Genomic DNA, 15,623 nt, shown 5'->3' on the forward strand with positions numbered 1-15,623 from the left:
GTTTATTGAAGTAAATTTCAGATTTATTCAATTCAATGGCTTTGTAGCGACTCTGCTTCATATCGGCCTGGCAAATGTGTTACTAATTTCACAAAACTATGTTTCGTACCGCTGCTTGTTTATAGGAAGTAAATTACCGCTATAACTATAAAGGGGAAATGGATGCCGGAATAACCACAGCTAACATATGCCCTGGAAATGAAGCATCGACAAATGATCTTCACAACTAGCTGAAAGCGTTATCATTGATACGGTCACAAACATATTTGGCCCCAGACCTAAGAAAAGTTGGAACGGCTGGTTTGACGATAAATGCAAGCTAGCAACTGAACAGAAGAATGCTCCTTACCGAGTAATGTTGCATTCTCAAAGAACGCGGGCATGCGCAGAGACCTACCAAGAACTGCGTCGAACGGAAAAGCGACTTCGCACACGGAAGAAGGAAGTCTGGGAGAACCAACAGCTCTATGAACTCGAAAAGTTCAGAGAGCAGCCACACCAAGCGTGGAAGCTTTACCAATAAGTCAGCAATTACAGGCGACCAACTACACCAAGTGGTTCATCAACTTGTGCTCAAGGTGTGGGACTGCGAATCAATGCCTGGCGACGGTCAACGAGGCATTATCTGTCCATACATAAAACGGGATATATCACTCAGTGCAGCAATTATAGTGGTATCATATTGCTGAGTACCATCTATAAGGTATTCTCCGCTATCTTGCTGGGTCGGATAGCCCCATACGCCCAGAACATCATTGGCTCATACCAAAGAGGCTTCACTCCAAGCAAATCAGCAACAGATCAGATTTTCTCTATGCGCCGAGCGATGGAAAAACTGTTGGAATATGAACATCAGTTGCACTATCTTTTCATCAACTTTAAAGCCGCCTATGACAGCATAGCCAGGATGCAGCTTTACACGGCCAGAAGAGAATTCCGTATTCCTACGAACTTAGTAAGACTGACTAAGCTAACAGTTATGACGATGAAATTCGCCCATGGTTTTTGGCAGCCAACAGAGCCTATTTCAGTTTACAAAAACTGTTCCGCTAGAAAAGTCTCACCATAGGGTAAAAGCTCTTACTATACAAAGCAATGATCTTGCCAGTCCTCATGTATTCCTCCAAGAACTATTGGCCGCGTTCGAGAGAAGAATCCTCAAAAAAAATGTTTTCGACCTACACGAGGATGGATGATTCAGTAGCTTACATAACGACAATATCTATGAGCGATACCATGACCATCAGGTTGTGGATAAAAACCGGCTCAATAGGTTGCGATGGGCCCCTACGATTATGAAAAAGAACTAGAACTGTAAATGAATCTTTAAAATTAATATTACATCTATTATGTGTTGCTCCTCGATACATGCCAACGTTGACAGTTATCAGCATAAACTGCCCGAGCATTATCATTGTTTTTGATATTAATGCAAGTTTACTTATCTTTAATTTTCTTAGGGAGCTCAACACATGAGGTACTTTGCATGGATTCAATTTTATTAATATTAATGCTCAGATTTATGATTGCTGATAGTGTCCAACCACTATCTTTCTCCTCGAATTCTTCTATTTTTTGTAAAATCTTATTCTGAATATTTCACTTAAACTAAATGTTAGCATCAGTATCCTGGTAGATTGGTATATTTCTTGTGTTCATATATTTAAACTCATAATGTTCACCTTCTGCTTTAAGAATTTTAAATTTTCCACACAATTTTGTGTTTACCTTTAGCGCTATTTCACTTTTCAGAATTCTGGTTATAAGATAACGAAACAAGCTAGCACAAGCATTTAAAAAGTTAGCTGGATCTTTATTTCCAGAATTAGTGATGACTCCAATCCGTATTCGATTTTTAAGAGCTGATTGCACACTGAAAGTAGATTCGAAGAAGAACGGTCAAAGCTTATAGATCGTCCCACTTTCATTTGTGTTCACAAACCGCTCAAAACACATATTGAATGGGCGATTTTATTTCTAGCGCCAGTTTTCACATTCATCAGAGCAGAATTAAGTTTTCTTAAATTTTTATTGCATTCCTTAATCATCATCATCATCAACAGCGCAACAACCGGAATCCGGTCTAGGCCTGCCTTAATAAGGAACTCCAGACATCCCGGGTTTGCGCTAATGTCCACCAATTCGATACCCCTAAAAGCTGTCTGGCGTCCTGACCTACGCCATCGCTCCATCTTAGGCAGGGTCTGTCCCGTCTTCTTTTTCTACCATAGATATTGCCCTTATAGACTTTCCGCCCACCGTAACCTATTGAGCCGGATTTTATCCACAACCGGACGGTCATGGTATCGCTCATAGATTTCGTCGTTATGTAGGCTACGGAATCGTCCATCTTCATGTAGGAGACAAAAAATTCTTCGGAGGATTCTTCTCTCGAACGCGGCCAAGAGTTCGCAGAACATAAGTCTCCGAGGAATACATGAGGACTGGCAAGATCATTGTCTTGTACAGTAAGAGCTTTGACACTATGGTGAGATGTTTCGAGCGGAATAGTTTTTGTAATCTGAAATAGGTTCTGTTGGCTGACAGCAACTGCGCGCGGATTTCATCATCGTAGCTGTTATAGGTTGTGATTTTCGACCCTAGATAGGAGAAATTATCAATGGTCTCAAAGTTGTATTCTTCTATCCTTATTCTTCCTGTTTGACCAGTGCCGTTTGATGTTGTTGGTTGGTTGATTTTTGGTGCTGAAGTTGCCACCATATTAGTTAGTTAGTTTAGTTAAATGGGGGGAGCCGCAGCACCGAGCACTCAGGCCATTATTAGGCCCATTGTACTATCCCCGTAAGTTGCATATTCAATGGCTTCCTGCCTACGGTGTTCGCAGGCTTTAGTGAATCTGAGAACATTCTCAAGAGGCAGAGAGTGTGCAGATTCTTCATTGAAGAAAACCTTGCCAAGGTGTCTTCGTCTGAGATCTGAGGATGCCGGGCAGCTGCATAAAAAGTGCAGGGCAGTTTCCTCCTCCTCCTCACATTGGCTGCACCCAGCCGAAACCACTACCCCAATCTTTTCCATATGGTAGTTTAAGGGGCAGTGTCCCGTCAAAAGCCCTACTAGGGTTTTCATGTCCCACTTCTTAAGGGACAACAAAAATGCCGCTCTAGTGGCCCTAGGCTCCTTCACAAGGATTTTCGCTTGCCGGCAAGAGTCCAAATTTCTCCACTCGGTTGCGTGAATCCTTGCAATTTCACCTTTCAGAGTAGACTTGACAGTAGATGGTCGGATTCCAAGAGCTGGTTCTGGGCTCACCATTGTGGATCCAGACCCTCGGCGAGCCAGTCTATCAGCCCCCTCATTACCGGCGATGTTAGAGTGCCCCGGCACCCACATTAGGAATGTTTCGTTCAGTCGGCCAAGTTTCAGCAGCACCTGATGACAACTCCACACCAACTGGCTTGATATGTTGTTGCCATCTAGTGCTGATAATGCCGCCCGACTGTTGCCACCATATACTTTGTCTTGCTTTCATTGATGTGCAGCCCAAGATCTCGCCCCAATGGCCGCCTGCTCGATCTGGATGAAGGCAGTTTGTACGTCTCGGGTGGTTCTTCCCATGATGTCGATATCGTCAGCATAGGCCAGTAGTTGGGTGGACTTAAAGAGGATCGTACCTCTTGCATTTACCTCAGCATCACGGATCACTTTCTCGAGGGCCAGGTGAAAGAGGACGCATTATAGGGCATCCCCTTGTCTTAGACCGCTGTTGATGTCGAATGGTCTTGAAAGTGATCCTGCTGCTTTTATCTGGCCTCGCACATTGGTCAGGGTCAGCCTAGTCAGTCTTATCAATTTCGTCGGGATACGGGGCGTATGGGGCTATCCGGCCTAGCAAGATAGTGGAGAATATCTTATAGATGGTAGTCAGCAACGTGATACCTCTATATTTGCTGCACTGTGTGATATCTCATCTTTTATGTATGAGACATGTAATGCCTCGTTGCAAATCTTTAGGCATTGATTCGCTGTCCCATACCTTAAGCACAAGTTGATAAACCACTTGGTGTAAGTGGTCGCCTCCATATTTGACTAATTGGGCTGTAATTCCATCGGGTCCTGGCGACTTATGATTTTTAAGCCGATGAATTGCACGGACTGTTTCTCCTATACTTGGTGGTGGCAGTATTTGTTCGTCGTCTTCAGTTGGCGGGACCTCCAACTCGCCGGTGTTCTGGTTATTCAGTAGCTGATCAAAGTACTCAACCTATCGCTCTAATATGCCCATTCTGTCGGCAATCAGATTTCCCACTTTGTCTCTGCAGGATGGGCATCGAGGTGTATAAGGCTTCATTCTGCTGACTTGTTGGTAAAACTTCCGCGCCTGGTGCGGTTGCTCCCTGTACTTTTCTAGTTCACAGACTTGTTGGTTCTCCCAGGCTTCCTTTTTCCGTCTGTGAAGTCGCTTCTCCGCTCGACGGAGTTCGTGATAAGTCTCTGCGCGTGCCCGTATTCTTTGAGGATGCAACATTACTCGGTATGCGGCATTCTTCCGTTCCGTTGCATTCCTTAATGGTACCTTCTATTCCACATTATTCTTAGCTAAATTTACTGAAGATGTTTCTAACAATAAAGAAGCAACAACTGAAATGCACTTTATTAAAATTAGATGCATTTTATGATTCACTCAATGACGAACACTACTTAAATGTTGTTTATAATTGTCTTTATTTCACTTAATCATGCGAAATATACTGACTTTGAATATTAATACAATACACTTTAAAATTTGCGTGATTCGTCTGCAACCCCTTTCTTGTTAAAAAACAATGAACGAATGACATGAATATCAAAATTGCATCTCCTATATAGATTTCAATTGTATCATGCAACTTAATAACATAAAACTGGTTTCTAGTTTCTGAATATATAAAAGAAATTCAGAAAGACATTATCCACAGTAACAACGAAATATAAAACATATGTATATAAACTAGGGGTTAATGAAAATCAAACGATTATATTAATCTCAGACTTTTCCAAATGCATTACTGTTATCGATAATTTATCCAGAAACTCAGACAATTCAAACAATTCAGCATGTGCACACATCACAATATGTTATGTATGCAATTTTTACAAGATTTGTGCAGATTGGAATTGATACAAGACACGGGTAATGCGTGTTTGGTTATGACAATAATGACTTTAATAATCAATATGGATGGGTAATGAGCCAATTTTACCTCAAAAAAGTTTTGAGTGGCCGGAAATTCCTGTGTCTGATAAATCACCTACTGGCTATATCCTGGAAGTAAATCTGCAATATCCAAAAGAATAGCATAATCTACACAATCATCTCCCCTTCTGTCCAAAACACAGTGTATCGCTTGGATTAGAAAAAGAAAAGTTGTTGGCTACTTTAAAAGATAAAATTAAATATGTCATCCATTACCGAAACCTGAAGCAAGCTATGGAGCATGGTCTAAAACTTTCTATAATTCCCAGAATTCGTAGTTTTATTCAATTTCCTTGGCTCAAACCCTACATTGAACTCAACACACGACATTGAACTTTATCGAAAAATGACTTTGAAAAAAATTTGTTTAAACTGATGAATAATGGTGTGTTTGGTGAAACTATGGAAAACGTCAGTAAACATAGTTTCGTGAAATTAGTTACACATTTGTTAGGTCGATGTGGAGCAGAGTCACTAATTGCAAAGCCTGAATTTAAAGCGTCAACTGTTTTTAATGAGAACCTTGTAGCTAAATAAATCGGAAATTTAGTTCAATAAACCGATATAAGTAGGCATGTGTATTTTGGATTTGTCATAAACAATTTGGTTTCAACTGTACATTGCGTTGTACGGATACAGTATTCCTTTAGCAAGGCGCTTACGATGCACCTCCTTGTCAAGGGCATCAGCCCATACCTCCGCGCTATAGAGCAGAACCGACTACGTTGCTCCCATAAGGAGACGTCTGCTAGATATAGGGTCCCCCCACATTCGCCATTAGCCGACTCAAGGTCGAGACTCCAGCTGCAACCCTGTCCGCTGCTGCTTTGATTTGCTCGAAGAAGCTCATCTTCGAGTCGAGCATTAAACCAAGCTATATAGCCGCAGGTTTTGAGTCTATAGTCCACTCGCCGATCGGTATGGGACGCAGGGTCGGGATTCTCCTTCTGGTCAAGATGACTGCTTCGGTTTTTTCCAGCGCAAGGCTGAAACCGTGAGCAATCATCCATCCGCTTATCCGTCGCATCAATATGCCAAGTCTGCTTTGCGCCTGTTCATCCGTGCGTCCGGCGTCAATATCCGCAAGAGATGGCTTGGCACATGGAATGAGTTTTCTAATGTGCCTAGCATATCTGTCCATCTTACGAAATTAAAGGCATTTCTCATATCAAGCGTTATGAGGCCGATTTCGACGGATAGTTGAAATCCGCATATAGGACCTCCATAATAGCATCCACTGTGGATCTCCCTGTTCTGAACCCGAACTGCCTTGGGGATTAGTCGTCGGCAACACGGATCGCATCAGTGAGTCTACTCCTGATGAGCCTCTCGATTATTTCCCGGCCGTGTCAAGTACACAGCCGTCGGTATGCAGACGGGAACTCCGGGTCTCCTTTACCCTTGCTGATCAGCGCGAGTCTCGCCACTTTCCAGCGACAAGGAAAAACGCCCTCTTTCAAGCAAGCATTGAACGCCTCAAGCATCAAGTCTGGCCGCCAACGGCGCGGGACAATAGTTTGTAAACTTCCGCCGGGATATCATCAGGACCTGGCACTTTCTTGTTTTTCATGGTGAGAACCGCTTCTTCGAGCTCTCTTATTGTGAAAAGAGAGCAATCCTCGATGCTTGTCGCGCTATTGACATCAACTCGTACAGGATGTCTGGTGGATACTTAGTATGCAGGGCTTCCACAGAGCCTCAATTTTCCGGGTGACAAGCTCTTAGTCAACACACCACGGATCCTCATTTACCTCGTTGACAAAGTTCCGCCAGCCGCGAGCTTTGCTTTTATTTATAGCACTGTGAAGTCTCCTTTTTGTTTTTTAATACTGTACCTTTATGGCCTCCTCGTTGGCGTGCAAACGTTGTGCCAAAAAGTGGAGCTTATGAGACCCCCTCCATAGGTCGACAATTTCTGCCGTCCATCAGTAATAGAAGGCTTGCCCCGGCTAAGGTCCCTCCGGGGCATGGAAGCTTCACACCTCGTCGTTATCAGGTTCATTACTGAATTTACGATGGCGGCAGAATATCTTCCAGCGCGACTCCGCCTGCTCCAGGAGCTTCGATGAACTTCCCGATGTGCACCCCACGACATTCCATAGGCAGCAGGAGCGTCGGGTTGGTGTTCGAAGGCAAGCAATTCAAATGCGATGAACTGGTGATCGCTTACCGAGAAGTCTTCTAGGACTCTTCGTCCACCGATGATGCCAGAGATTCCGTCGCAAAAGTGATTTCGGAATGCCTCCTTCACAGCCAGGGCGCCGAAACGTTGGCGTGGATCCGGTGTTTAAAACTACGGGTCCGGTTCTTGCCGACATTTCCAGGATACGTTTCCCTCTGGAGTCTATTTGAGGCATGCTCCATTCATGGGTCCTGGCATCAAAATCACGGGTTAGCAGAATTCGTCCCTCAGTGCTCGAAACGGCGTCCTCCAGAGCATTAAGCCGGCGCCGAAAATCCAGCACTGTCTCGTTCGGCGTCAGGTAAACGCTGAAAAACGTTATCCCTTAACACATCCGAACGTCGTCCCGGACCCAGATGGCAGCGGTGCCCAATAAGTCGAGATGCCATGAAGGTCCCTGTTTCGGTATTGCTCAATAATCAGCATTTACTTCCGCACTTCGACCTTTTCTGTGAAGCAGTTAAGATCCTGAATTTCTAGAGAGCACATGGGCTCTAGGTTGGAAACAAGAGCCTTCTCTCCCAATAGCCCCTTGACGGCTTCGCAGAAAATACTCTGGCTAGTCATTTTCGGGCCCAGTTCGACGAGGACTCGCCACTTCTCATTTTCCGTATGGAAGGCACCTCTACTCCGTTGTCTTCGGGTTTCATCCTGTAGCGGATTTCACTAAGGACTTCCGCAAATGTCTTACCTTCCGTCGGCTTAATGAGCAAAGCCGTCGATCTAGTCCTTCTTCGTTTCTTCGTCTTTTCGACTCCTGGCTTTTGGTTTGCAGCCCCCTTCTCTTTGGATAAACGAGTTTCTAGTGGCGTAGTCAATTGTTTCCTTTTTTTCTTCTTCTTATTTTTTTGGGCCCTGGAAACTACTTTGATAAAGTCTCAATTCGCTCTGCAGGGGGCTATTTACGCTCCGTTTGGCGCAAACAGCGTTCTTACTGGGGAATGTGGCTGTTTCTGCTCTCCAATCGTCTTCCGCGGTTCTCCACGATCGCCTATAGAAGGAGATGCGGTCCAATAGTTCCTGCAGTTCTATCAGGCCGGTTTTGATGCCTTTGCTGACGCTCCTCTGGAAGAACGCTGCCGACCTCATACGCTTCAGCACTGCTGCGTAATTCCTGATGAGCCTTTCCTCTTCGGTTCTAGCTAGGATGGTCGACTGCACCTGCACTCGGTTTGTGTGCACTAACACCGGTTCAATGCACACTACCCGGCATCACCTCATCGACGGGAATTCACGATTTGCTCTTCACCGAGAGGTTTTCTCAAGGCTACACACTAGGACGCAGGTATACTGCTAGCTAGGGGGTCAGGGCTACTTACTCGGGCACCTCGAGGACGTCACACCTGAGGGGGATCTGTTGCGAATTCTATGAAGTAATAAAACGCGATTGTCGCAATCGCTTTTGATTATCCTCCTAATAAAATTTGGAGAGTACCCCTTGTAAACAAAAAATATTGGGCCTTATGAAAGATGAGAACAATGGAAAAATTATGACTGAATTCGTTGGTTTACGCTAAAAAATATCTGGAATTCGCGTGGCCGGTGAAGATAAACTGATCTAATCTAAATATATCACAAGCAATATTGTAAAAAATATGTTATCTTTTTTGTTTGATATATGAGGGATCCTAAGTCCACACCCATTTGATGTTCGACCGGACCAAATAGTGAGCAGCAACGTAGCACCCAAGTATACAAAAAGAATGACTGACGGTTTCACCTGTGCCCTGGGAGCAGCGCAAAAATAAGACAAGGACGCGTATTATATTCAAGTTTAAACCGTCATAATTTGAGCCTAAGCTAGGCTAAAGCTAGATTTTTGTTTGGGATATGAAGGAACCCAAATCCATATCCACTTTAGGTTTCACCGGACCAAATGGAGAGCAACTTACTCTGACGTTTTCTGGTTGGTTAAAAAGAAGAAAATCAAAACCTTATTCAATCTCAGAAACACAATGTGAGTTCAGTAAGGCAACTCACAACTGCCCTGAGCGCTAATGAAGATAAGAGGTTTATAATAAAAGAAACTTTTGAAACTCTTCCGTGGGGTCAGTACAGTATTATGGATATAGACATAAATGATAAGGTAGTAAATAAGGAAATATTGTAAACTATAATATTAAATGCATTAGACTGTTCTATCAAATCTCAAATATGAATCCACTATTATATTATAGTAAATTGTGTGTGAGTGTGTGTGTGAGTTGGCGGAGAGGCATAGCCTCTGAAAACTCAGACTCTAGTTGTGCATTGTTCTCGATTCCCCTATATAACGGGATATCCCGGATTCGTTTATGAGTCGCTTTATTTCTTCCTCATTACAGGAAGGACACTTATCATCGTGAAGAATTCCTACTCTGAACTTATGTCCAATTAGTGAATTATGGCCAATCAGAATACCCACAATACTTCTGCAAGTTTTCCTGCTTTTCGACAAGATAAACTTTCCGGTATGTTTATTTGGTTCTGATAGGAAAAGTTTGGTGGGTTTTGCAGCATTAGGGCTCAGTCACCTGTCATTATGTAAAGCTTATTCGCAGTTTTTGACAGCAGCATTAGCCAATGCTAGTGATACACCAATTACTGGTTCATGGTATGGGAAAAATTGAACCCTCTACATCACAATGACCGGGTACCCAGAGTAGTTTCACCGTATTGATTTTAGGAACACAGTTCAATCAGTTTCTACATTCGCTCTTCATGCAGCTTGACTATCGCTACAGATTGCGACGCGCCTGCCGTTCAACCGCTCGTCAATTATCCAGGTTACTGCCCTTAGGATCGCCAACACTTCCGCTTGAAAGGCCGTTGTATATTGTCCCAAGGGAAAAGCTCACTTCTCATTTTTATTCGAGAGGTAAACTCCAGCTCCAGAACCCTGTTCTATTCGCACTTTTCTGGTTCGTCTCAGTTTTCTCTTCGCTTCAAGATAATTTTATATCTTCTACCAAACATGTGTGGAAATCCGGCAATCAGAAGGCATTGCGAAAACTGGACTCAGTTCTCCCAATAACTCTTCCAATGCTCTGTGCCTCCACGTCTATTTTTCCCTATAGATCTAATCGAATTAGTCTGTGAGCTGCCCTCATTGCAGTGCGTTGAATAAAATCCAAGGGCTGCAAATTTAGAAATCCATTAAGACATTGACGTCGGATACCAGTCGACTCAGCTCTGAATGAGTACCTGAGTCAAATCAAGGTAATAATCTCAGGCGAGCGCAATGCTGACCACATTGCCTCCTACAGGGTTCTATAATCCTATAGTGTACCGTCATGGTCTTGAATGAAATGCTCTTACACACTTCAAGGCACTGATCCAAAATGGATTGTTGCGCCAACGATTATTATTATTAAGAGCTGCGCCACATGTTGTGCTCATGACACCGGTGACATCCAGACACACAGTTCCTTGCAGTGTGGCTAGTTTAAAGTGAAAACTCTTTTGTTTCACCTTAGCCCACCACATTACGGATGTATAAACGAACATCGGAATAATAATAGTTACATATATCCACATTGCTACCGGAGGCCTAAGTCCCCATGTCGAGTCAAAGGTCCCCCTACACAGCCCATAAGCTGCGAGAGCTCGTTTCATCTTTATCTCTACATGTTTGTTCCAAAAAAAACTTCTTATCTAAAATAGCTGCCAGATATTTCACTTTTTCCGAGAGTTCAAAGGTTGTATCCCTCATCTCTAGAAAGCAAGGACCATTCAATTTCCTCCGTTTTGTCGTCCATGTCTGAGGCACAAACTGTCAATCAAATCAACGGCGCGTTGTGTATTTCCACATACCGTTCCGAGATCTCGACCAACAATCTGCAAAGCCACGAGATCTGCATAAGCTTGAAGCAGTATTGACAGATTTGACAGTTCGCATAGTAGTGAGTCGATCAGCATACTCCACAACAATCTCTGCGTTAGCATAGCGTAGATCTACTTAATTAAAGTTTCATCAACACCATGCTCTCTGACGACATCACAGAGCTTTTCGAAGGGCACACAGTCGAACGCCCCTGCAATTTTTGCGAACACCCTCATTGCATACTCGCCTTTCAGAGTTGCATCCTCATCTTTGAAACCAAAGGGTGAAGAACAGACTCACAGGACTTTCCACGTTGGTAAGCATGTTAGTTTTCATTTAGTGGGTACGACCTTAGCGCCTTCTTGCGAATGTGGCGGTCAACCAGTCTCAACAGACATTTCAGCGAAAATGATGTTAAACTGATTTGCCTGAAGTTCTTTGGATTTGAATAGTCGTCTTTCCCAGGCTTAGGTATGAAGACTATCTTATCCTTCTGCCGAGAGGAAGTCTAAAGCAAGATATTTTTTAGAAGTTGCTCTAAGTGCTCTATACCCTCTTTTAACATCGCTGGGTAGATGCCATCCATATCAGGTGCTTTGAAGTGTTCAAATAATAGTATAACTGCCCTCGCCTTTTCATTGGTAACAACTGCTCTCGCAGTGCCCCAATTCTTCCTCCCACTTCTGAGACTTGTTCTCCCTTGTACTTCCAACAGAGTCTGTATAGACTCAACTCTAGAGTTCGTGAAAATACCATCCGGTTTTCTAAGAGAGTCTAACATGGCCGACTCATCCTTATTAAAGACTCTGCACAGCATGGAAGTCTCTCTTTCACCTTGCAGTTCGTCACAGTACCGCCTCTTATATTCAAGTTATGAGTTCCGCAACTTCACCCAGTCGTCATCCTTATTGCTTTTGTGAGCACGATTTAGATGTCGTCTAGTTGATTTCCTAAGCTCTTGGGTCCGCGGAGGGCACAAAGATTTATAGGGTAAGTAAGCAGAGGCAACTATGACGTTTTCTCTCTTACCTGGTATTGTAAGTTGACCGCAACAAGGACCCAACAAAGAATTGTCCTAGTATAGTTGCCTTTAAATATTTTGACATCAGGTTTATGGTATCCGCGCTGCATGGGTCTGTTTCGATATTCCAGAATTAGAACAGTTGTGTCCATATCATCCATCAGCGCCTGATGAATTGCCTCTGCCCTGGACGAAATCGTCAGTCAACTTTTTTTTTAAACTTGGGTTTAACTCAAAAAAAGAGGAGCCCGGGAACTACAAAAGAGGGAGTAAGTTGCTCCCAAGTGGTTCGGTCCGTCACTAAGTGGATGCGGGCTTAGGACTCCCAGCATCCTCAACAAAAAATAGTATTTATTTATATCGGCCTGGTTTAGGTCTAGACTAATGACGAATTTCACTTAAATATAATTCGTACCCATTACGTGTTTGCGATTATATTTAAGTGGAGCATTTTCCATCTATCGTTACTTTCGGTCACGCTGCTCCCAGGGCAGAGGTGAGGCAGCGTCTGATGAGTTGCCTTTGCCCTGGATAAAACCGTCAGTCAACTTTTTGCTTTTTTTGTAAACTTGGGTTTCACTCAAAAAAACAAAACAAGTCGGGAAATCGAAAGCTTGACGCTTCAAGTATAAAAGGTTTCGTGTTTCTCTATGTGAGGAGCATAACGTAGTTCTCCATTGGTTTATAACATTGACCCGAGATATTGAAATCGCTCAGTTCTGGGCAGGTTACTGCCATTGCCAGAACTGAGCGATTTAAATATCTCGAGTCAATGTTATCTGCCAATGGAGAACTGCGTAATAAAATTGTTTCATGCATTAATGCAACCCGGATGAAGTGGCATTCCCTAACTTTGTGTTCGCCGTATCAGCGCACGTCCCAAATCTAAAATTTACTGCAATGACGTCCGTCTGCCGCTCTCTATAGTTCTGAGTGTTGGCGACTATAAAGGACAATGAACGGCGTCTTGCGGTAATGGGGACGAAGATGTTGCATTGCACTTGTGGCGTAACACGTTTTGATTACGTCTGAAATGAGAATATCCGCAATCGATATGGGTTTGCACCGCTCATGGAAAAACTGCAAGAGAGGCGTTTTCGATGGTGCAGTCACGTAATTCACGCTAACGAGAATTCAACAACCAGTATTGGTCACAACGTCGAAAGCAATGGTAAGCAACCAAAAAGCCGGCCAAAGGTGGTCAAAGGGTAGTATAGGTCCCGGGGCGAAACGTGGATTGGTACCCACGATGGAGCATAAAACCTGGGAAATGCCTGCTGAACCAACACCAATAGCTCTACTACCAAACCCTATCTCCACCTCCACGTGGTGACCGCTGGGAGCTCTTTCTTGACGAAAAGCTGCAGACGGAGAAGGATGAAGGCGAGTCTCCCGCGCCTAAAAACGGGACAAATTGTACCAACTGGTCCTCCAGGTTGGGGGTTGGGTAGGGCTGACAACCCTACACGGAAAAAAACCTGTTACGAAGCCACAACAGGAGCCTCGGATAGGACGGATTTTAAAACGACGGACCCGGCAACGACAAAGGAACAACGATTTGCGCATTTTCTCATGGAACGTGCGCTCCCTGTACAGAGATGAAGCTGATAAGCAGCTAGCCGATACCCTGTCCCAATATAGGGCTGATGTAACAGCGTTGCAAGAGATGCGATGGACAGGGACCGGTTTCCTGGAGAAGAGCCACTACACCATATATTATAGCGGCCATCCAGTAAACCATGTGCTCGGAGTAGGTTTCTTAGTCAGCCAAAAAATGAAACCTGCTGTTATCGGCTTTGAAAGCATAAGCGAACGGCTATGCACTCTGCGCTTGCGAGGTAAGTTTAGAAATATAAGCCTCATAAACGTTCACGCCCCTACAGAGGAGACTGCAGAGTCGGAGAAGGATACCTTCTACGAGGCAGTAGAACGAACCCTCGAAGCCTGTCCCAGATATGATATCAAAATCATACTTGGGGATTTTAACAGCCAAGTAGGGAAGGAGCCCGTATTCAGGCGATACGTTGGCTCCCATAGCTTACACGAAAAAACAAATGATAACGGACTGCGGACTATTCAATTAGCAGGGTCACACGAAATGGTTGTTGGAAGTACCTGGTTTGCGCGGAAAGCGGTCCACAAACATACGTGGGCCTCTCCAGACGGGACCACTTTCAACCAAATTGACCACATGTTGATCGAACGCCGCCACCTCTCAGCCTTGATGAATGTCAGAACATATAGGGGGGCCAATATAGACTCGGATCACTATCTCGTTGGCATGGTGCTCCGAGCTCGAATAACAATACCACCTAGAATCCCCTCTGACAATCAGGTGAGAGTGAACACTGAAGCCATCCACAATACAACCCTCCGCGACACCTATAAGAGGGAAATGGATGCCGCAATAACCGCAGTCAATAGAGGACCTGGAGATGAAGCATCAACTAATGATCTTCACAACCACCTGAAGAACGTTATCATGGATACGGCCACAAGTATACTTGGCCCCAGCCGCAAAAGGAGTCGGAACGGCTGGTTTGACGATGAATGTAAGCTAGCAACGGAACGGAAGAATGCCGCATACCGAGTAATGTTGCATTCTCAAAGAACGCGGGCACGCGCAGAGACTTATCACGAACTCCGTCGAGCGGAGAAGCGACTTCACAGACGGAAAAAGGAAGCCTGGGAGAACCAACAAGTCTGTGAACTAGAAAAGTACAGGGAGCAACCGCACCAGGCGCGGAAGTTTTACCAACAAGTCAGCAGGATGAAGCCTTATACACCTCGATGCTCATCCTGCCGAGACAAAGAGGGAAATCTGATTTCCGACAGAATGGGCATATTAGAGCGATGGGTTGAGTACTTTGATGAGCTACTGAACAACCAGAACATCGGCGAGTTGGAGGTCCCGCCAACTGAAGACGACGGACAAATACTGCCACCACCAAGTTTAGGAGAAACAGTCCGTGCAATTCATCGGCTAAAAAACCATAAGTCGCCAGGAGCCGATGGAATTACAGCCGAATTGGTTAAATATGGAGGCGACCAGTTACACCAAGTGGTTCATCAACTTGTGCTCAAGGTATGGGACAGCGAATCAATGCCTGACGATTGGCAGCGAGGCATAATCTGTCTCATACATAAAAAGGGAGATATCACACAGTGCAGCAATTATAGAGGTATCACGTTGCTGAGTACCATCTATAAGATATTCTCCACTATCTTGCTAGGCCGGATAGCCCCATACGCCCAGAACATCATTGGCCCATACTAAAGAGGCTTCACTCCAGGCAAATCAGCAACAGTTCAGATTTTCTGTCTGCGGCAGGCGATGGAAAAACTGTTGGAATATGGACAACAGTTGCACCATCTGTTCATCGACTTTAAAGCCGCCTATGATAGCATAGCCAGGGTAAAACTG

This window comes from Hermetia illucens, chromosome 5 (assembly GCF_905115235.1).
Source record: "Hermetia illucens chromosome 5, iHerIll2.2.curated.20191125, whole genome shotgun sequence".
In the NCBI taxonomy this organism is placed as follows: Eukaryota; Metazoa; Arthropoda; class Insecta; order Diptera; family Stratiomyidae; genus Hermetia; species Hermetia illucens.